Here is a 27,395-nt window from a genome sequence, read left to right as displayed (position 1 = left end):
GTTCTTTATAGATCTTGGATACCAGTCTTTAATCTGTAGTGTCATTTGCAAATATCTTCTCTAATTCATGGGCTGCCTCTTAGATTATTTGACTGTGTCCTTGGCTGTGCAGAAGCTTTTTATCCTGAGGAAGTCTTACAAGTTCANATAAGTTCATTTTATCTTTTATTTCTCTTGCCTTTGGAGATGTGTCGTGAAAAAGGTTGCTCTGGCCGATGTCATAGAAGTTGTTGCCTATGTTCTCCTCTAGAATTTTGATGGATTCCTGTCTCACATTGAGGTCTTTCATCCATTTGGAGTTTATTTTTGTGTGGTGTGAGAGAGTGGTCAAGTTTCATTCTTTTGCATGTAGCTGTCCAATTTTCCCAGCACTATTTATTGAAGAGGCTTTTTTCCCACTGGATGTTTTTTCCTGCTTTGTCAAAGATTAGTTGCCCAAAGAGCCAAGGGTCCATTTCTCGGTCTCTATTCTGTTCCATTGGTCTATGTGTCTGTTTTTGTGCAAGTACCATGCTGTCTTGGTGATCACAGCTTTGTAGTATAGCTTGAAATCCGGCAATGTGATGCCCCCAGCTTTCTTTTTCCTTTTCAACAATCCCTTGATGATTCAGGGCCTTTTCTGGTTCCACAAAAATTTAAGGGCTGTTTGTTCCAGCTTTTTGAAAAATGTCATTGGTTTTGATTGGGATGGCATTGAAAGTGTAGATTACTCTGGGTAGCGTAGACATTTTAACTGTTTATTCTTTCAAGGATATATTTTTTAAAATTCATGTAATTTAAGCATGTAATTATGAAAGTGTAGAAAAACAAAATTAAAGACAGAGAAATATAACTAAAGCATTTTCAACCTTAACAAAAATGAGAGATTAACTAAAGGAAAGACAGACTTATACTAACTTCTCAACAACAGTAATGGAAGTCATAAGGCAATAAAATGATACCATTAATATGGGGAGAGTAAACCCTTCCCAAATTAGAACTATACCATAAATGAAAGAAAAAAAATTCAAAAATGAAAGCAAAATAAAGACTTTATTGAGCAATGGAAACGGAGAAATTTTGCCACCAGCAAAATAACAGAAAAAAAGTCCAAAGGTTATTCTTCAGGCAAAAGGATAATGAATCCAGAATGAAGGTCAGAGTTGTAAGAGGGAATGAAGATAAAACAAATTTGTGGTTATATTTAAGTGAACTTTGTATAAAGTAATAACAATATAATATTTGCTTTAAAAATGCATTGAAATGGAATTCAATTGTACTACGACAATACGTCCTAGGAGAGCAAATTCAATTACAATACTCTAAAGCCCCGTATTTTCAGTGAGAAGACTAGATATATCCATTAACAAACATTTATTAAAAATATTTTTATTTATTTATTTGAGAGAGAGAGAGAGCATAAACAGGGGGAAGGACAGATGGAAAGAGACAAGCAACTGCTGAGTGGGGAACCTGAGTTGGAGCTCCATCCCAGGGCCCTGAGATCATGACCTTAACCAAAGCCAGATGCTTAACCAACTGAGACACCCGGGTGCCCCAACAAACTTTCTTAAGTCAAGTCTACATTTTGAAAATTCCAAGATATCCATTAAAATATATAAGTAAATATGTTAAAATAAGTAAATTGCATTCATATGAAGAGAGAGAGGAGAACCTGGGTGGCTCAGTCAGTATAGCCTCCAACTCTTGGTTTCAGCTCAGGTTATGGTCTCAGGGTTGTGGGATGGAGCCCTGTGTCAGGCTCCATGCTCAGTGTGGACTCTGCTTGAGATTTTCTCCCTTTCCCCCTGCTCCTACCCCCATTCATGTTCTCTCTCTATATATAAAGTTAACGAATAAAATCTTTAAAAATAGAGAGAGAGACAAAAAGAGAAAAAACAAGCACAAAATAATTAAGTTAAATCCAAAAATGACAAGAAAGAAGTGAGAGAGGCCCAAAGAATGAACAGGAAAATGAAATCTTGTAAGTAATTAAATAAAATATAAATGGATAAACTTCTCTGGTGACAAATAAATCTTGGCAGACTAGGTGAACATCAAACCATAATTATCTTATTGATAAAAGATGACTATATAGTATAATATTGTCAAGAGTAATACTATGAACATATTAGACGAAAGCATGTGAGTGTACCTATATTAATATTAGACAAAATAGACTTTCAGAGAAAAACAATACCACAAGTGATGATCACTTTATAATAGTAGGATGATAATCTTAAATGTGTGCATATCTAATTATATGGACTCAAAAATATAAAGCAAAAAATTGATAATTAATGTCAAATAGATACATCTCCATTAGCTCACATTAACTCTCTAAGTTATTATTAAGACAAGTAGAGAAAATTCAGTAAGAGCAGAGAATTAACACAAATAGAAAATATGAATTAATATATGGAATTTAGAACTCAAAAACTAGATTAAAATTATGTCAGTTTTTCTGGCAATAATACAAAAATGCTGAAAATCAATAGCAAAGGTATAAAGGTTAACCCAAGGTTATGTTCAGACATTATAACTTATAAATAAATCATGTGACAAACAAAATTATATTGAAAATTGGAAAATAAACAATGATTAATAAACTGAATGAATAACATTGAAAAACTGCATATCAAAAGAATAGCAAATGAGCGATCCCTGGGTCTCTTAGTCTGTTAAACATCTGACTCTTGATTTTGGCCCAGGTGATGATCTCAGGGTCACAAGATTGAACCTCACATCTGGCTCAATGCTGATCATGGAGCCTGCTTAGGATTCTCTCTGTCTCTCCCCCTTTTCTCCTCCCCACTTGCTCTCTCTCTCTCAAAATTAAAAATAAGTAAATAAATTACATATTTTTAAAAAAGCAAAAAGAAATTAATGATATATTTAGAGGAAAATGTATAACTTTTGTTAGAAACAACGAATATCAATGACAATACTAATAAAAAATTATCCCAATAAATTATAAAAATTAGCTAAAAAAACCAAAATAGCATAAAATGTAAGATATTATGAAGATAACATCAAACATGATATTTAGAAGGAATCTATAAATATGAAAGTTTATTTTTCAAGAGATTATCATAACTTATACATCTAAAGCCTGAATGATCAAAATGAAGGGGCGGGGGAAGAGAGAGAAACAGAGAAAGAGAGAGAGAAGAGAAAAAAAATGAAATTAATCAACATCAAGTATTAAAATTGCAATAGCACTCTAGTTCTGCAGAATTAAAAATGATTATAAGAGGATATTATAAATAAAACTATAACAAAATATGCAAATGCTTATGATTTGTACAAATTCCTAAAATCAGATTATTTACCAAAATTGACCAAAGTTGAAAAGATAGAGAACTCCTGAATAGTCACATAATGACTGAAATTATTGATTTATTAATGAAAATCTTTCCATAAAGATTTTCCAGGCTTGACTTCATTAAAGAAACCATCAAATAGTAAAATGATAAATTAATCTTAAACTAATTCTTTTTTTAAAAGATTTAATTAATTTATTTTTCCCTCAGAGAGAGAGAGAGAGCACAAGCAGGGTGAAGTGGCAGGGAGAGGGAGAAGAAGGCTCCCTGCTGAGTAAGGAGTTAGACGCAGGTCTTGATCCCAGGACTCTGGGATCATGACCTGAGCTGAAGGCAGACACTTAACCGACTAAGCCTCCCAGGCATCCCTTAAACTAATTCTTCCAAGAGTAGAAAAAAAATGCATCCTTCCGATCATTTTATGGGGCTAATAACCCGCAAAATAAATAAAACAAAGCCAGGATGAAAAAGAGAAATATTATTAACCAATCTCATTATTGAAAAAGTATTTTAAAATTCTAAACAAAATATTAGTCAACTAAATGTATTAATATATAAAAAATAGAATAATATATTCACCAAGTTGACTTTATGTCAGGAATTCAAAATTTGTTAGAAATATAATTGATGGATTTTTCTGCATTAACATATTAAGGAAATATTTTTCTGCAGAATTCATTTATTTATTTGAGAGAAAAAGAGATAGAGCACAAGCAGGTGGAGGGACAGAGGGAGAGGCAGAAGCAGACTCCCTACTGAACAGGGAGCCTGATGTGGGACTCAATCCCGGGACTCCAGAATCAGGAACAAACTGAAGGCAGACGCTTAACTGACTCAGCCACCCAGGCACCCCCACATTGTGGACATATTTTTATGAATATTAGAATAGGTGCAGAAAACTTTCTGATAAAATTCAACATCTATTCATGACTTAAAAATTACTCAGAAAATCAGGAACCAAGAGAAGATTTATCTGTATGATAAGAGTATATAAAATGTACACCAAACATCACACTTAATGGTGAAATTATGAAATCATTCCCTTTTAGATTACAGTGAGATCAGATGCTGGCCATTACCACACTATATCACATTGTATTAGAGATCAAGGCCAGTGCAGTAGGCAAATAAGTGAACTAAAACTAAAATAACTGGGAAAGAAAAAAAATCCTATTATTCATAAATAATATGAGTATGTGAAAACTAAAAATATAGAGACAAAATCATTAAGTTGGGGAGTTTAGCAATTTTTCTAGATAAAACATTAAAAAATTGACAACAAAGATAACATTCACTATAGAATCAAAAACATTATGTCTAAAAATAAATCTAAAAAACTACTTTTAACAATCACAAATTGATTATCGATTCAAAACAATCTTAATAAAAATTCCAATATGATTACAGATCTCACCCTCTTCCTCTCAATACATCATGTGCATGAAGTGTGATTGAGAAATAAAATTTCTGTGGTTATTTGTTATTGCAGGAAACTTACTTGAAACCCCTACTCCCCAGTGATACCTTGTGGAATAATTAAGTATAGGGAAGAACAATGGGTTTTGTCAGTTTATTTAAAAAGCACAACAAAACTTGAATTATTTGCCAGATGCTAGTCATTGGGCTTTAAATTTTGCATACTGGCTTCAGGATAAAATTATTTAATTTCTTTAAATTCCTGTCATTATTTTAAAAAAATAGTTTGCTTATGTGTGTCTGTAAATTCAGATAATGATTAATTTACCATATAATTAATTGACTCAAATGGCATACTTTTGAGAATGAGCACAAGTACCATTATAAAACATGCTGGTATAATTGGCTGTATTTGTGAGCCTAATTAGAGAAGATGATACAAAGCACCTGGCACTTGAACAAGTATCCGAACCCCTGTTCCATCCTCTCATGTGATAGGAAGCAGCATAGACAATGAAGCATATTCCTTCATTGAAATATTTGCAGTATGTGAAACTACAGTATGTGAAACTGTCTCTTGGGCAGTTGCTTCAGGTATACAAAACCACTGGAAAAAAGTTTCCAAGACAGTTGGTTGAAACCATTAATTGCTTAATATGAATGCATTTATAAAAAGATCACTTGTAGGGGCGCCTGGGTGGCACAGCGGTTATGCATCTGCCTTCGGCTCAGGAAGTGATCCCGGCGTTATGGGATCGAGCCCCACATCAGGCTCCTCTGCTATGAGCCTGCTTCTTCCTCTCCCCACTCCCCCTGCTTGTGTTCCCTCTCTCGCTGGCTGTCTCTGTCTCTGTCGAATAAATAAATAAAATCTTTAAAAAAAAAAAGATCACTTGTAGAAATGGGATACAAAATGAACAAGTTGTTGTAGACAAGGCAGAAAGAAAATTCAGAAAGGTGCAGACTTGGGAGTAGGAAGTGTAGGAGCCTAATTTATACCTAGAGAGGAAGACTTAGGTCTGAGTTTGCTGGAGACTGAGGGGTCAGAGAGTCAGTCAAGGCTCTGTTGAAGGAGCAGGTTGCAGATTAACACCTTTAAGTCAATATAATACTTTTATACATAGTAGTTCTGATCTTGGTATTGGATGTGGTCTTTGAGGGGTAATATTATGCAGTTAAAGGGAATAACATTGGTTAATTCTCTAAGTTGTAGTGCTTGGTGCTTTATATGTATTATTTATTTAAATCTTTGCAGTCACACTGTTTGTTCTAATTTTATAGGTGAGGAAATAAAGTTTTAAAAAGATTTTCTGACATGTACAAGATCACAGTTTAATAGCTAGAAGACCTGGGATTTCAAACTAGGTATCTCTTTCTAAGGCTTGTGTTCACACATCTACCTGACACGGTGATAACACCTGGCACGAAAGAAAGTCCCTTTAATAGAGATGGGGAGCATCTCTATGTAGCCATGACTACTGCTTTGCTAAGTGATGCTAGTTAAAATTTCCTATCTGCATTTTTCTCATTTGTGATAATGGAGTCACTGGCCCCAGACCTCTTTTACATGGAGCTGTTAAGAAGACTAATTAGATATGTTCATAAAGCTCATTTAGCTCCTTGGAGAAAGTTTTTATATAAATCCCAGGCATTATTATTCAAACAATATTGCTACTCAATGCAGATTAATTTTGAAGAATCACTCAGACAACGGTTTGTCAGCTAAATGGACAATAACAAAAGCAATGTGTTTGCTTATCTTTTATTCTTATCTTAACTTCTATCTTAACTATGTAACACTGCAGGAAAGGCAAAACACAGCCTTCTTACTGAATATGAAATGTATGTGCTTGCTTGACTTCTAGTACCTGCTTGGATAGCATGAGTTCTTGAAACTTAAGTAGCTAAATCACTTGAGGTTGTTGGTTAAGACCAACAGCTTCTATCTAAAGGGAAAAGCATGTTAATCAGAAAAATGCCTCTGCCATCATTCCTATTCTAGTCCCCTGCAAAAATCTTGCCCATCTCCAAAATCTTCCTCAAAGTCTTTTGTGTCTACCCCAGGCACTCTGAGTTTTCTTTCTTCTGAACTCAAGCACAGTGGGTGAGTTTCTTCAGATACTCCAGTGGCAGTAATTTCTGCACAATGATGAAGAATTGGTCTAAAACACAATGGAAAGAACAGTTTTTGTTCATTTCCTTTTGTGTAGAGACATAGTCTGCCACCATGCTGTCTCTATTCACCATTATAGAATGAAGGTAAGTGGACCCTGGAGCCTATAGTCATTCTTCAAGTAAGTCTTTGCCATTATAAATTATAAGAAACAATTGATACTCATCTCTTTAGAGATCCTTGAAAACTAGCAGGGTATTTTATTATTTCAAGAACTATTTATTTATTTTGAGTATTGCTTTCTGAAGCCACTAATTGTCACACATACACACATTTCTAGACTAGATATTGTTTACTTTGAATTCCATAGTCTCTCTGTGTGTGTTTGTGTGTTTTAACATTTGTCTGTATAACCTGCTGGATTTTAAGCCTCATAAGGAGGAAATATTTTCTTCGCTACCCCATAGAAAGTGACCATGAGAGAACGAATAAATAAGATGTCTAAATGCATTGTTATCTTACAGACTTAACGTCCAGTCTTAAAGACCTAAGTACCTTCTCAAAACTCACTTCTTCATGGATAACCCTTATAATAATGACAGAGAAAAATAAATTTTAAAAAAATAATACTTAATGATTAGGGGAATACAAGTAGTTTTTAAATTAGTTTAGTTTTTTTTTTCCTCATAGCAAATTTTATTTAACTATGCATGAAATTAAGGATCNTATAATAATGACAGAGAAAAATAAATTTTAAAAAAATAATACTTAATGATTAGGGGAATACAAGTAGTTTTTTAATTAGTTTAGTTTAGTTTTTTTTTTCCTCATAGCAAATTTTATTTAACTATGCATGAAATTAAGGATTCCTGTATTTTAGAGCTTGGGAACTTAAATTTTATAAATAGTTGGGCTTTGATTCCCTTTTATATTTTTTCCACTGTTAATATTTTTTAGTTTAATTTTTAATAGGCAATACATTCACAGGGTTCAAAATTTAAAAAAAAAATACATAAAATAGTATTATTGAGTGAAAAATTCCCTCTCACATTTCTGTCTCCTAACTGGGTTCTCTTCCCCACACATTAAAACAAAACAAAACAAACAAAAAACCCTTATGTTTCTTTTTCTATTCATCTGATGATGGCTACTTAGGTTGTTTCCATATCTTGGCTATTGTGAATAATGTGTGATAACCATGGAGTGCTAATATATTTTTTATATCCTGTTTTCATTTCCTTTCAGTACACAGAGTGGGATTGGTGGATCATATGATAGTTTTATTTTTATTTTTTTGAGGAAATTCCATACTGGTTTCCATAGTGGCTGCACTAGTTTATATTCACACCAACAGTGTACCGGAATTCACTTTTATTCACATCCTTGCCAACACTATTATTTCTTGTCTTTTTGAAAATAACCATTCTAATAGGTGATATCTCATTATAGTTTTGATTTTCATTTCCCTGATGGTTGGTGATATTGTTGAACACTTTTTCATGTGCTTGTTGGCCATTTTTATGTCGTCTTTGGAAAAATGTCTATTCAGATCCTCTGCCCATTTTTTAATCAGATTGTTTTAAAAAGGTTTATCTATTTTATTTTTAAAGAGAGAAAGCATGCCTGTGAGCATGGGGAGGGCATAAGGAGGGGAAGAGGAAGAGGGAGAGATTCTCAAGCAGAATCCCCACAGAGCGCAGAGTCTGACTCAGGGCTCAATCTCATGACCCTTAGATATGACCAGAGCTGAAATCAAGAGTTGGAGGCTTAACCAACTGAGTCACCCAGGTGCCCTTATGACTTTTTGTTATTGAATTGATTTGTATGAGTTCTTAATACATTTTATATATTAACACTGATCAGATCTACAACTTGCAAATATTTTCTTATATTCCATAGGTTGCCTTTCCATTTTTTGATGGTTTCCTTTACTGCACAGAGCTTAGTTTTATGTAGACTCACTTGCTTATTTTTGCTTTTGTTGCCTTTGCATTTGTTGTAAAAAAAAAAAAAAAAAAAATCCCTGCCAAGACAGGTCAAAGAGATACTCCCTATGTTTTCTTTGAGAAATTTTATAGTTTCCATTCTTACAGTCAGATCTTTAATCCATTTTGAGTTGAATTTTTGTGTATAGTATAAGACAATGGCCTAGTTTTATTCTTTTGCAATATACCTTTCCAGTTTTCTCAAAATGATTTATTAAAGAGACTATCTTTTCCTTGTTGAGCATTCTTGGCTCTCTTGTCAAATATTTGTTGACCATACAGGAAGGGGTTTATCTGGGCTTTATTCTGCTCCAATGGTCTATGTTTCTTTCATTATGCCAGTGTCATACTATTTTGACTATATAGCTTTGTAGGATAGATTGAAAGCAGGTGTGTGATACCTCCACCTTTCTTCTTTCTGGGATTTTTTTGGCTCTTTGTGGTTGTTTTGGTTCCATACAAGTTTTAGGATTGTTTTTTCTATTTATGTGAAAAATATCATTGGAATTTTGATAGAAATTACATTGAATCTAAAGATGGCTTTGGATAGTACTGACATTTTAAAAATATTGGTTCTTCATAAACACGAGCATGGAATCTCTTTCTATTTTTATCTTTTTCAATTTCTTTCATCAAAGACATGTATTTTTCAGTTCTCCTCCTTGATTAAATTTATTCCTGAGTGTTATAATATTTTTGCTGGCATTGTGAATGGGAATGATGTTTAATTTTTTTTTTTCAGATATTTTGTTGTTAGTGTGTAAAATTCAACTGATTTCTCTATGTTGATTGTACATCTTACCACTTTATGGAATTTGTGATAATCTCCAATAGATATTTGGTTGAGTCTTTAGGATTCTTGTTATAAAAGATCATATCTTCTGCAAATAATGACAATTATACTTCTTCCTTTCCAATTTAATTTTTTTTATTCCTTTATCTTGCCTGATTGCTATAGCTAGGATATCTAATATTACAATGAATAAGAGTGGTGAGAGTGGACACCCTTGTCTTTCTATATCTTGGAGGAAAACTTCAAACTTTCATCATTATGATGTTAGCTGTGGGTATGAAATAGACGGCATTTAATTGTTGAGGCATCTTCCTTGTATACCCAATCTATTGAGATTATTTATCATGAAAATATGTTAATTTTGTCGAATGCTTTTTCTTCATTTATTGAGCTGATCATATGAATTCTATTTTTCATTCTACTAATGCAATGCATCACATTGACTGATACATGAATGTTGAACAATCTTTGCAAACCAGGGATAAATCTGGCTTGATCATGGTATATGATCATTTTAATGTGCTGCTGAATTCACTTTGCTAGTACTTTATGGATGGTTTTAGCATCCATATTCATTAGTGATATTATTCTGTTCTTTTCTTGTAGTATTCTTGTCTGGCTTTGGTGTCAACATAGCACTGGCCTTGTAAAATTATATTAAGGGTGTTTCCTTCTCTTCCGATTTTTTTTTATAGAAGACTTTGAAAAGGATTGACATTATATATATATTTATTATTATTATTATTATTATTATTTTTGCTAGAGTTCAACATTGAAACCATTTATTCCTGGGCTTTTCTGTGTTAAAAGTTTTTTGACTACAGATTCAATCCCCTTACTTGTTATTGGTGTGTTCAGATTTTCTATTTATTCATGACTTAGTCTTGGTAGATTTATGTACCTAGGAATGTATTTATTTCTTATAGTTTATCCTATTTGTTGACATATAATGGTTCATGGGTGCCTCTTATAATCCTATGCATTTATGTGATATCAGCTGTAAGTTCTCCTTTTCCATTTTTGATTTTACGCATTTGGACTCTCCTCCTCCCCTCCATTTTTGAGTTAATCTAGCTAAAGTTTTGTCAATTTTGCTTTCTTTTCAATAAAACAGATTTTAGTTTTTTTTGTTGATTACTTCTATTGTTTTTCTGGTCTCTAATTTATTTCCATTCCAATCTTACTTGATTCCTTCCTTCTGCTATTTTTGGGCTTAATTTGTTCTTTTAATTTTCTAATTCCTTGAGTATAAAGCGTGGTTTATATTTGAGATTTTTCATTTTTCTTTATATATGTCTCAATCATTATAAATTTCCCTCTAAGAACTGCTTTTGCAGAATCCTACAGGATTTGGTATGTTGCATTTTAATTCTCATTTGTTTCATTATATTTTTTAATTTTCCTTTTGATTTATTCTTTGACCCACTGATTGTTCAGGATGTGATGTTTATTTTTCACATTAGGACTTTCCCTAGTTTTCTTGTTGTTGTTGATTTCTAGCTTCTTAGCATTATGTTCAGATGAGATACTTGATATGATTTTAATCTTCTTAAATTGTTGACTTGTTTTGTGGCCAAATGACCTATATGGAAAATGTTCCTTCCATGTGCATTTGAGAAAAATATGTGTTATGTTCCTGTTATATGGAAAGTTGTATAAACATCTGTTAGATCCATTTGGCTCAAGTCCAAGGTTTCCTTCTTGATTTTCTGTCTGAATGATTTACACATTTTTGAAAGTGGGCTATTGAATTCCCCTATTATTATTGAATTTTTGTCCATTTTCCCTTCAGATTTGTTGGTATTTGCTTAATATATGCAAGCGTTCCAATGTTAGGTGCATGCTTATTTACCACTGGTATATCTTCTTGAATTAAACCCATTTTCATTATAATGATAAGATAATAGTCTTCTGCTATTTGGGGCTTGAAGTATATTTTTTTGGACATTAGTAGAGCCATTTTCACTTGGTTTTGGTTCCCACTTGCATGGAATATTTTTTTCATCTCTTCACTTTGAGCCTATGTCGTCCTTTAAAATGGAGTGAGTCTTTTGCAGACAGAATAGACTTGAATCTTTCTTTTTTTAAAATCATCCAGCTACTCTGTGTTTTTTGATTAGAGAACTCAATCCATTATATTTAAAGTAATTTTTTTATGTAAGGATTACGAATGTCTTTTTAATTATTGCTTTCTGACCATTTTGCAGTATTCCTTTTCTCCTCTCTTTCTACCTACATTTGTGAATTGGTGATTTTCTATTGTGTTATACTCTGATTCTCCTCTCTTTACCTTTCTGAATCTACTACAGGTTTTTTTTTTCTTTCTTTTTGGTTACCATGACGCTTACTTTTAAACATCTTATGAATACAACATCTTATGCTGAAAGCAGCTTAAATTTGATTGCATACAGATGGTGTATCCTTATACTCTCCCATTTTATATATTTTTGATGTCATCATTTACTTATTTTATATTTTGTATTCATTACCAAAATATAGTAGATACAGTTATTTTTATTTTTATTTTTTTAAAGATTTTATTTATTTATTCAACAGAGATAGAGACAATCAGCGAGAGAGGGAACAAAAGCAGGGGGAGTGGGAGAGGAAGAAGCAGGCTCATAGCAGAGGAGCCTGATGTGGGGCTCGATCCCATAACGCTGGGATCACGCCCTGAACTGAAGGCAGACGCTTAACCGCTGTGCCACCCAGGCGCCCCAATACAGTTATTTTTAATTCTCTTTTCCTTTAACCTTATACTATGGTTAAGTGTTCGTTACAGCATTCTATTATAGAATTGGAGTTTTCTAATTATACTATATATTTTCACCTTTACTAGCGTGCTGTATATTTTTGCATGTTTTCATGTTATTATTTAGCAAATTTTCAAGTCAGCTTGAAGAATTTCTTTCTGCAATTCTTGTATGGCAGATATAGTGGTGATGAACTCTCAGCTTTTTGTCTGGGAAAGTCTTTATTTCTCCTTCATACCTAATGAATAACTTTGCCAGATAAAATATTCTTAGCTAGAATTTTTTTTTTTTTTTACATTCAGCATTTGAAAATAAGTCACTCCATTTTCTCCTGGCCTGTGAAGTATCTGCTGAGAAGTCTACTGATGATTAATGGGGGTCCTTTGTGGGTTACAATTGTATTTCTCTTGCTGCTTTCAGGATTTTTTTAAATCTTGATTTTGACATTTTTATTATAATGTGCCTTGGAGAAGATCATTTTGGATTGAAATGATGAGATGATCCATTAACTGCATAAATTTGGATGTCCGAATCTCTCCCTAGGTTTGGGAAATATTTAGTCATTATTTCTTTAAATAAAAATTTTGCCCTGTCGCCTTCTTTTCTCCTTCTACAGCACTAATAATTCTGATATTTTTCTTTTAATGGTGTTCCATGATCATGTAGACTTTCTTCACTTTTTATCGTTCCTTTTTCTTTGTTCTCCTCTTATTGAGTCATTTCTAAGTGCCAATCCTCTAACTCACTGATTCTATCTTCTGTTTGATCTATTTTGATTGTGATTCTTTATATTGCATTTTTCATTTTAGTTCTTGAATTCTTCAGCTCTTCTTCAGAATTTGTTTGGTTATTTTATATGATTTCTAAGTCTTTATTTAATGTCTTATTTTGTTCATGTATTTTCCCCTTGATTTTGTTGAATTGTCTCTCCGTGTGTCTTTTGTAGCTCACTGAGTTTCACCAAGACAGTTATTTTAAATTACTGCTTAAATACTTGCAGATTTCTCTGTATTGAGTTCTTTGTTGGAAAATCATTGTTATCTTTTGGTGATGCCATGCTTCCTTCATTCAGCATGTTCCTTGGAGATTTGGATTGCTATTTTTACATTTGAAGTAGCTGTCACTTCTCCAATCTTTACTCATTGCCTTCAGGTGGGAGATAACTTTTGTTGGTCCTGCATTTATCTGAAGCTTTCTCTGATTTATCATCAATACATCTGTTCCCATGTTTTTTGCTCCCTCTTGTGGCAGAATTCTTAAGCCTGGATGTCTGGGAACCTCTGTTTTTCCAAAGGTGGTGCTACAGCTTAAGTTCAAGTTTACTCCCTTGCCTGTTTTCTGTCTCCATTTCCTCTTCACTGGAGCTTGTTCTTTCTCACTACCACTTTGAAACATCACAAAAATAGCTGGCCATATAGTGAGGGGAGAGGTGTGAACTTGGTACTTGTGGTATTGGGGGAAGACTGTGGGCCAGTTGGGAGAATCCTGTTGTAAGGTTTTCCCAGCAGCTCATGGTCAGGCTTGCTGCTGGGGTCCTGAACATGGTCAGCAGTAACTGGATCCCTTAATGCCCTTTCATGTTTGTATTTGCCTTTTTCCTCAGTTTCTCCCTCTTCTCAGTCATGGAGATCTCAACTCAATACTCTGATAGAGAAAGAGTTTTCTTTAGCAGAATCCTGCATAGCTGAGGAAGTAGAGCACTTGCTCACTGTCTCCCTTCCCCCAATTATAGATGTTACCGCAGGTTAGTTCAGCTCACACTGTGCCACCTTGGGGTATGGGACCTGCTGGAAAATCTCCTTTTACCTTCTCCAGTGCATCCAAACTTTTCTGCATGTTTTGGGTTTTTGTTGTTGTTGTTGTTGTTGTTTTGGTTTTGGTTTTGATCTACAACACAGTACCAGAATCTCTCTTCTTGAAACCTGGACTTTGTTGAAGGCTATTGCCTCTGAGCTATTGGGTTAAGTCAGTGGATTAAGTCAGTACTTTCTAGGAGCTTCTCATCCACAGCTGAGAGGGGTGAAGCCTGGTCATAAGCTCCCATTATTCCCCAGCGTGTACTGATGTCTGTCTGCCTATCATTTAATGCACAGGTAGGCAAAATTCCTCTTGGGTTCCTTGTTGTATGGTGCCACAACTCCCACAGAGACACTTTTATTCATGGATGAATGATGAATTTTAGTTGTTAAAAGAAGGAAAAAAAGGAAAGGGATCTTATGCTGTCATGATGCTGATATCGATTTTTTTTAATTAAGTAGGCTCCACTCCTCGTGTGGCCCAGTGTGGCATAATGTGGGGCTTGAACTCACAACACTGAGATCAAGGTCTGAACTGACATCAAAAGTTGAACTCTAAACCGACTGAGCCACCCAGGCACTCCCTGACATTGATTTTCAATTTGACTATTTCTCTAATTGTTATATTTATTCTAAAGTCATAATTTGACCCATATGCTTATTTTAAAATTCATGTCAAAATATTATTTATGGTTTCTTAATAAAATTAATTTAAAAAGTATTATCAAGCTTCTTAATTTTTTATATTGTTTTCTGAACACATGGAAATGCGTGTTACAGTACATGGTCTATATAATGCTTAGCAAGATGTGTCATAGTAGTAAATTTATTAAATAATTTTGGGGTGCTTCATAAAATGTTAGAGGGCAGTGTAAGAGTTCCAAAAATTTAGAGACTGTGTTGCAGGAATGAATGCATAGTATAAGGAGAATTAGATACCCATTAAATCCCCATTACTAGTAGAACGTTACATACCTAATTAGCTTGAGTTTTAAAAACTTATTATGGACTATTTAAATATAGCAAAGAAATAAAGAATAAAATAACAAAACTCCTGACTCACTGTCAGCATTATAAATAAAATATTTTATTATGAACCTAGTTATGATACCAAATACCCTTCCTGGTTGCATCAATTTCAATCACTTTTCTTCCCAGTGGTTACCAAGATCCTGAATTTGATTTTATTATTCCCAAGTGTATGTATATCTTTCTTATCAAATATATAATATATGCATGTATAGAACAATATAAATGGAAAATTATGTGTTATATATCTTGTTTTGCATGTTTATCTTAGTGGTTAATTATTGTATAAAATTTTACCACTTGTTTTTTTCAATCAATAGATTTGTCAAATTCTCCATGTTAGTATTTGTTAGTCCAGTGTTTCTAGATTCACTGAATGATAGTTTTTCAGTGTGCAAGTAAACCACAATTAATTTCCTCATTCTTCTGCTGATGAGCATATGGTGGTGTTAGTGTGTATATATTATATACATGCATATATACATTTATTTCTATATACACACATATACACAAAATAATGTTATGGAATTATAGAAATTAAGGTATGTGATTCTTCATAAATATATGAGAAATTCTCCAGGATATATATTTAGAAATAAAATTGCTAGGTAGTAGGATATGTACACTATCAACTTCAATATGAAAAACCAAATTGCTATTCAAAGTGATTGTAACACATTAACATCTATAATCACATTAACAAGGGAATTATACAAACACTTTTTTCTTATTATGATATGTTAGTCACCATACAGTACATCATTAGCTTTTGATGTAGTGTTCCATGATTCATTGTTTGCATATAAAACCCAGTGCTCCATGCAATATGTGCCCTCCTTAATACCCTTCACAAGGCTAGCCCACACCCCTCAAAACCCTGTTTGCTTCCTGGAGTCCATAGTCTTCCATGGTTCATCCATCCCTCTGTTTACCCCAATTCATTTTTCTCTTCCTTCTCCTAATGATCTCCCTGCTATTCCCTATGTTCCACAAATAAGTGAAACCATATGATAATTGTCTTTCACTGCTTGACTTATTTCACTTAGCATAATCTCCTCCAGTCCCGTCCATGCTGCAGCAAATGTTGGGTAATCGTTCTTTCTGATGGCTGAGTAATATTCCATTATATATATGGACCACATCTTTTTTATTCATTTATCTGTTGAAGGGAATCTCGGCTCCTTCCACAGTTTGGCTATTGTGCACAATGCTGCAGTGAACATTGGGGTCCATATGGCCCTTCTTTTCACTACATCTATATCTGGGGGAAATACCCACTAGTGCAATTGCTGGACCAGAGGGTAGTTCTATTTTTAACTTTTGGAGGAAACTCCACACTGTTTTCCAAAGTGGCTGCACCAACTTGAACTCCCACCAACAGTATAAGAGGGTTCCCCTTTCTCCACATCCTTTCCAAAATTTGTTGTTTCTTTCCTTGTCAATTTTTCCTATTCTAACTGGTGTAAGGTGATATCTCAATGTGATTTTGATTTGAATTTCCCTGATGGCTAATGATGTTGAACATTTTTTCACATGTCTGTTAGCCATTCATATGTCTTCACTGGAAAAGTGTCTGTTCATATCTTCTGGCCATTTTTTAAATTTGATTATTTGTTTCTTGTGTGTTGAGTTTGAGAAGTTCTTTATAGATCTTGGATACCAGCCCTTTATCTATAGTGTCATTTGCAAATATCTTTTCCCATTCCATGGGTTGCCTCTTTGTTTTGTTGACTGTTTCCTTTGCTGTGCAGGAAATTTTTATCTTGATGAAGTCCCAAAAGTTCATTTTTGCTTTTGTTTCCCATACTTTTGGAGATGTATTATTAAAGAAGTTGCTGTGGCCAATGTTGAAGAAGTTACTGCCTATGTTCTCCTCTATGATTTTGATGGATTACTGTCTCACATCAAGGTCTTTCATCCATTTGGAATTTATCTTTGTGTATGGTGTGAGAGAATGGTCGAGTTTCATTCTTCTGTATATAGCTGTCCAATTTTCCCAGCACCATTTATTGAAGAGACTGTCTTTTTTCCATTGGATGTTTTTTCCTGCTTTGTCAAAGATTAGTTGCCCATAGAGTTGAGGGTCCATTTCTGGAGTCTGTACTCTGTTAAATTGATCTATGTGTCTGTTTTTTGGGTCAGTACCATGCTGTCTTGGTGATCACAGCATTGTAGTATAGCTTGAAATCAGGCATTGTGATGCCCCCAGCTTTGTTTTTCTTTTTCAACATTTCCTTGGTGATTTGGAGTCTTTTGTGGTTCCACACAAATTTTAGGATTGTTTTTTCCAGCACTTTGAAAAATGTCATTGGTATTTTGATCATTGAAAGTGTAGACTGCTCTGAGTAGCATACATATTTTAACTATGTTTATTCTTCTGATCCATGAGCATGGAATGTTTTTCCAACTTTTTGTGTCTTCTTCAATGTCTTTCATCAGTGTTCTGTAGTGTCTAGAGTATAGGTCCTTTACCTCTTTGGTTAAGTTTATTCTGAGATATCTTATGGTTTTGGGTGCTATTGTAAATGGAATTGATTCCCTAATTTCTCTTTCTTCAGTCTCATTATTACTGTAAAGTAATAGAACTGATTTCTGTGCATTGATTTTGTATCCTGCCACATTACTGAATTGCTGTATGGGTCCTAGTAATATGGGGGTGGAGTCTTTTGAGTTTTCCACATAAACTATCATGTCATCTGTGAAGAGAGAGAGAGTTCGACTTATTCTTTGACAATTTGAATACCTTTTATTCTTTTTTGTTGTCTGATTGCTGTTGCTAGGGCTTCTAGTACTATGTTGGACAATAATGTTGAGAGTGGGCATCCTTGTCGTGTTCCTGATCTTATGGGAAAGGCTCTCAGGTTTTCCCCATTGAGAATAATATTTGCTGTGGGCTTTTCATAGATATTTTTTATGAAATTGAGGAATGTACCCTCTATCCCTATACTCTGGAGGGTTTTAATCAGGAAAGGATGCTGTATTTTGCCAAATGGTTTTTCTGCATCAATTGAGAGGACCATATGATTCTTGTCTCTTCTCTTATTAATATGTTCTATCACACTGATTGATTTGCAAATGTTAAACCACCCTTGCATCCCAGGAATGAATCCCACTTGGTTGTGATGGATAATCCTCTTAATGTACTGTTGGATCCTATTAGCTAGGTCTTGTTGAGAATTTCGCCAACCGTATTCATCAGGGATATTGGTCTGTAATTCTCCTTTTTGATGGGGTTATTGCCTGATTTTGGGATTAAGGTAATTCTGGCCTCATAGAACGAGTTTGGATGTTTTCCTTCTGTTTCTATTTTTTGAAACAGCTTCAAGATAATCTGTATTATTTCTTCTTTGAATGTTTGGTAGAATTCCCCAAGGAATCCAACAGGCCCTGGACTCTTGTTTTTTGTAAGGGTTTTGATCTCTGCTTCAATCTCGTTACTGCATAATGCCTTATTTAAGTTGTCAATGTCTTCGTGTTTCAGTCTTGGTAGTTCATAGGTTTCCAGGAAGGCATCCATTTCTTCCAGGTTGCTTAATTTATTGGCATATAGTTGTTGATAATAGTTTCTAATGATTGTTTCTATTTCCTTGGTGTCAGTCATGATCTCTCCCTTTTCATTCATAATTTTATTAATTTGGGTCCTTTCTCTTTTGTTTTGGATAAGTCTGGCCAGTGGTTTATCAATCTTATTAATTCTTTCAAAGAACCAGCTTCTAGTTTTGTTGATCTGTTCTACTGTATTTCTGGTTTCTAATTCATTGATCTCTGCTCTAATCTTAATCAGTTGTCTTTTTGTTCATGGCTTAAGCCTGTTCTTTTTTTCCATCTCCAGCTGTTTAATGTGTGAGTGTAAGGACTGCATTCTAGATTTTTCTATTCTTTTGAGTGAGGCTTGGATGGCTATGTATTTCCCCCTTAGGACCACCTCTGCTGTATCCCATAGGTTTTGGGCCAATGTGTTTTCGTTTTCATTGGTTTCCATAAATTTCTTAAGTTCTTCTTTAATTTCCTGGTTTACCCAAACATTCTTAAGCAGGATGGTCCTTAGCTTCCAAGTGTTTGAGTTTCTTACAAATTTTTTCCTGTGATTGAGTTCCAGTTTCAAAGCATTGTGATCTGAGAATATGCTTGGAATAATCTCAATCTTTTGGTGTTGATTGAGACCTGTTTTGTGACCCAGTATATGGTCTATTCTGGAGAAAGTTCCACATGAGTTTGAAAACAATGCATATTCTGTTGTTTTACAGTGGAATGTTCTGTATATATCTGTGAGGTTCATCTGGTCCAGGGTGTCATTCAAAGCTCTTGTATCTTTGTTGATTTTCTGCTTAGATGATCCATCTATTTCTGAGAGTGGAGTTTTGAGGTCCCCTTCTATTACGATATTATTATCTATATGTCTCTTTATTTTGGTTAACATTATGTAGTTAGCATTATGTAGCTTATGTAGTTGGCTGCTCCTCTGTGGGGGGCATAGATATTTATAATTGTTAGATCCTCTTGTTGTATACAACCTTAAAGGATGATATAGTGCCCTTCTGTATCTTTTACTACAGTCTTTAGCTTAAGATGTAATTTGTCTGATATAAGGATTGCTACCCCAGCTTTCTTTTGAGGTCCTTTGGCACAAAAATTGGTTCTCCATCCCTTCACTTTCAGTCTGGATGTATCTTTAGGTTCAAAATGAGTCTCTTGTAGACAGCAAGTGGATGGGTCATGTCTTTTTATCCAGTCTGCAGCCCTGTGGCATTTTAGGGGAGCATTTAAGCCCTTCATGTTGAGAGTGATTATTGGGAGATATGCTTTTAATGTCATCATGTTGCCTGTGAAGTCCTTGTTTCTATAGACTGTCTCTGTAAATTTATGTTCTGTATCACTCTTGGGGTCTTTCTACTTTTATAGAACCCCCCCCCCTTAATATTTCTTGCAGGGCTGGCTTGGAGGCCACATATTGTTTTCACTCCATCCATTCTGAATGATAGGCTTGCTGGATACAGTATCCTTGGCTGCATGTTCTTCTCATGTAGTGGTCTGAATATGTGTTGCCAGCCCTTTCTGTCTTACCAGGTCTCTGTGGACAGTTCTGATGTTATTCTGATGTTCCTCCCTCTGTACATAAGAAATCTCTTCACCCTCGCTGCTTTCAAGACTGTTTCCTTGGCTCTGAGATTTGTGAATTGTACTATTATATGTCGTGGTGTTGGTCTGTTCTCATTGATCTTGGGAGGGGTCCTCTCTGCCTCTTGGACATGAATGCTTATTTCTTTTCCCAGATTAGGGAAGTTCTCAGCTACAATTTGCTCAAATACCTTTCCTAGACCTCTCTCTTCTCCATCCCCTCAGGGATCCCAATAATTCCGACATTGGAACATTTCATTGAGTCAGTAATATCACTCAGTTTATCTTTTTGAAATTGGATTCTTTTTTCCTATGCTACCTCTTTTTCCTTCTTTTCTATCATCTCATCCTCTAACTCACTAATTCGTTCTTCTGCCTCGTTTACCTTGGCTGTCAGAGCATCCAGTTTAGAATGCGTTTTTTTTCATAACATTCTTAATTCCCACCAGAACCGTTCTCACTTCAGCCCTTAGAGATTCTATATTTTTGTTAATATTTTCCTCAAGCCTGTACATCATCTTGATAATTGTTACTCTGAAATCCATTTCTGACATCTTGTCATATCCATATCCATTAGTTCTGTGACAGAGGCCACAGCCTTTGTTTCTTTCCTTTGTTGGGGGTTCCTTCTCTTTGTCTTTCTGATGTGGTGTGGTTGCAGGGATATACAGAGTCCAAATTATTAAACAGGATCCAAGCACGATGCACCTGTTTTTTAGGGACCTTAGGGATGCTTCTTGTTCTTTCAGCCTGCCTTCTGGGGAAGGGGCCTGCCTCGCTGATACTAAGGGGACCCTATTTGGGCAGAGTTGCCCTGCCCCTGTGAGGGGGGCAGAATGGGCTCAGTTAGAACCAGTTTTTTGGGGCTTTTGCTCTCTGGTGGCTTTCCCTGGCAGCTTTCTGTGTCTCTTCTGAGAGTCAGAGCATCAGTGACCATATCCAAACCTCTGTCTCAGAACAGAGAGATTGCAGTCTACTCTTCACTGAGCTCTCCAGGACACACTGACTCCATTTCTGTCAGTACTGCTAAAAATCCACAGCGTTCTGGTTTGTATGTCCCACAGCCGCTCTCCCAGTCCTCACCCCCAGGGCTGGGCATGTCTCTGTCCTTGTGCTTCTAAAACCACCAGCCACCCCAGTTCGCATATGTGCTCCTGAGTTCCAGGTTTCAGTCTGGTTCGGTGTCCTAAAGACCTTTCTCTGCTGCTACTGTTATGTGAATCGGCCCACTTCCCAGTGTGGGAGGCTTCTCTCTTCCCAGTGCTGGAGCATGGAGGCTCCCTCCCCTTTCTGTTTATCTTCTGATATCTCCCCGCAGACTCTTGGCTCCTCACTTCATACCTCGAGACCAACCGCTGGAGATGTTCTGTTTGTAGAGATCCAGATGTATCTTCTTATATCTAAGGCTGATTTTGTGGGTGTTCAGGATGGTCTGGTAGATATCCAGCTCGATTCAGGGGACTGGTTGAAATAGGGTCCCCTACTCCTCCTCCATCTTTTCCTGCTTCTTCCATACAAACACGCTTATTGATTTACATCCTCATCCAGATCTGGTGTCTGTTCTCCAACCCCTCATTCAAAAACAGAATAGGAACGTGAATTGGTGGCTCACTGTAGTTTTAACTTGTTTTCTCAATTCTCTTATTTTCATAATTTTATTTTTACTTAGAATTTCATTTCCGTTGATTATGTCTTCACAATCTTTTTCTATTAGACTGTTTTTCCTTATTTACAGTTCTTTAATTAATTTTGGATAGTGATCCTTCATATATTTGTTGCAAATGACTTCTTATAGTCTATGGCTTTATCATATCATTTTTAGTATTTTTGGATGCACAGAAATTTATACATATTAATTAAATACATTTATCCATTTTTCTTCCATCATTGTGATTTTAGTTAATTTAATAATTCTTTCTCTGTAGTAAGATATATATTTTTATATATTTCCTCCAATATTTTTTTTAAGTTTTGTTTCCCAGTTCGGGTTTTAATTAATCTTTAATTTATTTTTGTACATTATCTGAAAGATTCAGTTGTTTTATCAAGAATAATTATTGAATATTCCATCTTTTTTTCTCAATGGTTTACAAAGCCATGTAAGTCATTGCACAAATTTTCATGAATACATCTGTCCATTTCTGGCATATCAATTGTTTTTCATTGGGTTGTGAGTTCCAGTATCAAAAGCATATTATCATAACTTTAGCTTGTTTTTCCACAAAATTTTGTAGCTATTTTTTCCACATCTTGTCAATTATAATTTACATATTATAAAATTCTCCTATTTAAAATGTATAATTTGAGATTTTTAGTATATTCACGGAGTTGTACAACCATCACTACAATCTATGTTTAGAATATTTTCATCACCTCTTAAGGACCCTATACTTAATAACAGTCACCTTCAATTCCCTGCAACCTGCAAAGCCATAGATAAACACTAATTTACCTTCTGCTCTATAGACTGGCCTGTTATGGATAATGTTAAATGGAATCATACAATGTGTAGTTTTTTGTGTCTGGCTTCTTTTACTTCATATAATGCTTTGAAGGTTTATCAATTTTGTAGCAGGTATTAATTCTACATTATTTTTACTACCAAATAATATTCTATTATATAGATATATTGTATGTTGTTTAGCTATTCATAAGTTAGTGGACATGTGGGTTATTTTTAACTTTTTGTTTGTTTGGCATAATACTGCTGCCTTAAATAACCTATATCCTTTATTTTTTTCACATACAATTTAGAAATTATCTGTCAAGTTCCATAAAATACCCTGGAAGACTTTGTAATTAAATCTAATTTTAATGTGAGGGTAATTAACATATCTACAATATTGGGTCTTTTAAAAAATATACATATACATATGCACACATGTACTCATTACTATTTCCTCTTCAATTAGGGTCATGCACAGATTTTATTAGATTTATTCCTAGGGACTTTCATTTTATGACCTTTACATGTAGGACTCAAAAGTATATGTTCTATGAATTGATAAGAGATATTTAATTAATTTTTATGTATTGATCTTATATCTAGCAAACTTGCTGAACTTTATAGTATATATCTGCTTTTAAAATACCTGAGTTTATATATGGGAAATCATATTGTATTTAATTAATGACAGATTTATTTCTTTCTTTGAAATTTTCTTCCTGTTATTTAGTTATAATGTTAGTATTTAGTTAGTTAGTCCTCTGGTCTGGTCAGATCTCCCATTTCTATACTAATAAAAGATATAAGAAGTAATGTATTTTTATTTCTGAATTTAAAATTACAACTTCTAATGTTGTACCATTAGGTATCATATGTGATATACAGACAATTTCTATCGTGTAAAAGAAGTCTTCTACTATTTCTAATTTTTTCAGGGTTTTTAAAACAAATGTGTTTTGAAATAGACTATATAGCATTTTCTACATCTATTCAGATTAATTTCCCACTTTAATTAATAATGTGGTAAAGAACATCAACAGACTTTATGTTACATAATTATTGTATTCCTAGAAAGTTGACTTTGCTATATGATATTATTATACACATTACTGGATTTTGTTTGCTGATCAGGTTAGAAATGTTTGCATCTATATTAATGAATGAAAATAGCATGCAAATACAGTACTTGGCTGGTTTGTTATGAAGATTATAGTGACTCGAGAAGATTTTGGGAGAATTCTTTTTTAGCTATCTTATAGCACTAGGAGTCTAATAATATTGCCATTATCTGATATTCAACGATCATTTATAAAATACTATGGACTTATTGGGGGGGGATTTTATTACCTTCAGTGTTTATGTCTTTTCATATCATTTATTTCCCACTGAGCATATTTCAGTGACTATGTTTTTTAAGATATTGTTCCTTTTGGGAGTTTTCAAATATGTTGCTAAATTTTTGAGATTAGACATGTCTTGTTATTATTATTTTTAATACTTAGTACAGTTAAACACATCTCCTTTTTATACCTACCATTATTTGTGTGTGTTTGTATGTGTAAATTGTTTCTTTGTCTCTATTATTTTTTAGCCATTATGTCAGAAGTTTGCTATTTTATTAGTCTTTTCAAGGAAATGTAGAAACTTTGGGCTTTATCATTTCCATTTTATAATTGTTTTGTAAAAGTTAAGAGCTATTATACAAGAAAGTATCAAGTGGAAGTTCCTGAAAATGTAACTGATGTTACACTGAACTAATGTAATAAATCAGGAACAATGTTAGATCCCATGATAAATTTCATAAATTAGCACTACTATCAGTTATTTAAATGACAAGAGTACAGGTCTCCATCAAAACTATAGTCAGTTTGCTTTCATTGCCTTCAAAAATCTTTTCGTTAGGAAACTAAACTTGTTACTATAACTTACAAGTTGTAACACCAGTAGCACGGAACATGCCTGTACCAGGAACATATCAATATATGGTACATAACTACTGGTATGGTAAATATATTTTATTTCTGATCTTCACCATCAAAGAGTATCAATAGCAGACTGCATTTAAGTGTGAAAGATGATAGCACACACTGTTTGTCTTTCCCCAGGGCTATATCCACTCTCTTCCCATCAGTCACAATATTGTCCACAAGTATATAACAGTTAACTTATTATCAAAGGTATCAAAATGACTAATAAAGATATTGAATCTCAATACTAGTCATTCAAATTCAAGTTAAAAGTATAATTTAATGTCATTTTCAGTCCATCAATTGATGAAAGTTTAGATAGATTATGGAGCTGTTGATAATATTGTTACTTTCATCCATTACTTGTAGAAATAACAATTGTCACATATCTTGGGGATTATCTCACAGTACCTGAGGTAAAGGTAATAATAATAATAATTATAATAATAAACTTTGACATGAGAATCCTAAGTTAGTGATCAATTTTAAATAAATAAAAGGCCATGTGAAATATATGAGTCTATACATACAGTTATTTTTATTGCAGAATTGCTTGAATGGCAAAAACAAACAACAGGAACCTAAAAAATCTGAATATCCAATTATCTAATATCTCTTACATAATAAAATTGAGATATATCTGTAGCTATCACCTTGTAGAACTTCCTTTGGTGTATCATTAAGTAAAATAATTAGGCAATGGGAGTATTTATAAATACAACTATTTATTAGAAAATAAAAACAAGCATCATGAAGTTAGATGAAGATGTTAATAGATACACTCCAAATTGTTCATTTTTAGTTTGAAGAATGGTCAGATTATTAAAAAAAATTTCTCTATGTGTTTAGAATTTCTATAAAAAGCTGGATTTATTTTATTTAAAAATAATTTATAAAGCAATGGATGTGCAAACTTATATTATACGAAATGTGCATTCAAATTGGATGCAAACTAAGTCCAGATCTCTTACCTCCTAGTTCACTGTATTTTCCTAGTCACTTTTTTCCATCCTATTATTATATATATTTAAATACTAAGAAATTTCCACTTCAAAGGGAATGTTTCAAGTTTCAATTTTTTAATTTTTATTTATTTATTTATTTTTTTAAAGATTTTATTTATTTATTTGTCAGAGATAGCGACAGCCAGCGAGAGAGGGAACACAAGCAGGGGGAGTGGGAGAGGAAGAGGCAGGCCCATAGCGGAAGAGCCTGATGTGGGGCTCGATCCTACAACTCTGGGATCACGCCCTTAGCCGAAGGCAGACGCTCAACCGCTGTGCCACCCAGGTGCCCCAAGTTTCAATTTTTTTAATAACTCATAAAGTCTGGGGATAGTGTTTGTTTGGCAGGCAATAATTCATGCATCCATCAAGGAAACAATTTATTTGTCTGTAAACTATATAGAACAAAATTTGAAAAATATGAGTAGACAAGAATAACCTCCAAGGATGCAGAAGAAAAATCTCTTACAGCCCAGATTCTCAACCTTGTGTATTTTATTCCTAAGGAAATCCTTGAACTGCTTCATAGAAACTATTTATGATTACCTTATGGAATTAATAATTTGCATTAGATTTATGAAGAATGATGGTTATTACGGCAGAGCAGTAATGTCTATTTACAAAGAAAAACTCATCTTGAATGAAGAAAGGGAAGACTGAAAAAGGAAACTGACAAAACAAGAATGGAAGAGTCAACTAAATAAATAATAACCCTATGCAGGTTCAGATGTAGAAACATGGGCACAGGTTAACTGGAAATTTAAGTTGCATCTCTAGTTTCTGCTCTCAATCCCAGGTTATAGTCTTCCTCCAATTAACATGGAAAAATGGAAAAGCATGGGGTGGTTCAATGAATGGGGTTATCACCCCCACACAACCTGTGTAAACCAAAATAAGCAAATGGCGAATAAAATGGAATGTACACAAACTTAGAGTATTTCCCTGGTGCTCTCTAGAAGGTAATGACTTGTGTGAATGGAGCTGTGACAAAATGAAAGCGACATAATAAATGAGTTTCATGACTAGTGAGGGAAGATATACAAATCCAGGAAATAGACAATAAGATACTTTCAAAAAACAAAATCAAAACCACAAAAGTGCCATGCTTAGAAATAGCTAGTGAAGTAACCCCAAAAGTGGGTAAAAATGTATTCATAGGAAGTAATGAAAAATATAAATATATATAAAAAGATGATTATAAAGAATGTTTAAAATCAGAAACAAGTGTTTTATACCACATTAATAGACTGAAAAAACAAGACTCTGCCATCATCTTACAGGTGCAGAAAAGTATTTTGGTAAAATAAACAATCATTCAGCATGAAAATTTTTAAAAGATAATGAATAAATATTATCTTCTTAACTTTACCAAATATATCTCTCAGAAATTTATAGCAATCATCATAATTTGCAATGAGACTTTAAAATAATTTCCTATATAGTCAGGAAAATGACTAGAATCATGACTATCATGGCTTCTGTTAAACATTGTTCAAAGGGAATGGACTAATGGAATGAAAAGGGATGGAATAAAGGAACAAACAGAGGGAGAGAAAGAGGAGAAGAGAAAGAAAGAGAAAGAGAGGGAAGAGAATGATGTAACAGATGACTGTTGGAAGTCCAGCAAACAGAGATCACTTTCATGCTCTTGATTGTGGTCCAGGGGTCAGTTA

The sequence above is a fragment of the Ailuropoda melanoleuca genome, chromosome 2 (assembly GCF_002007445.2).
Source record: "Ailuropoda melanoleuca isolate Jingjing chromosome 2, ASM200744v2, whole genome shotgun sequence".
NCBI classification, from domain to species: domain Eukaryota; kingdom Metazoa; phylum Chordata; class Mammalia; order Carnivora; family Ursidae; genus Ailuropoda; species Ailuropoda melanoleuca.
Note: the sequence above shows the minus strand (reverse complement) of the source record.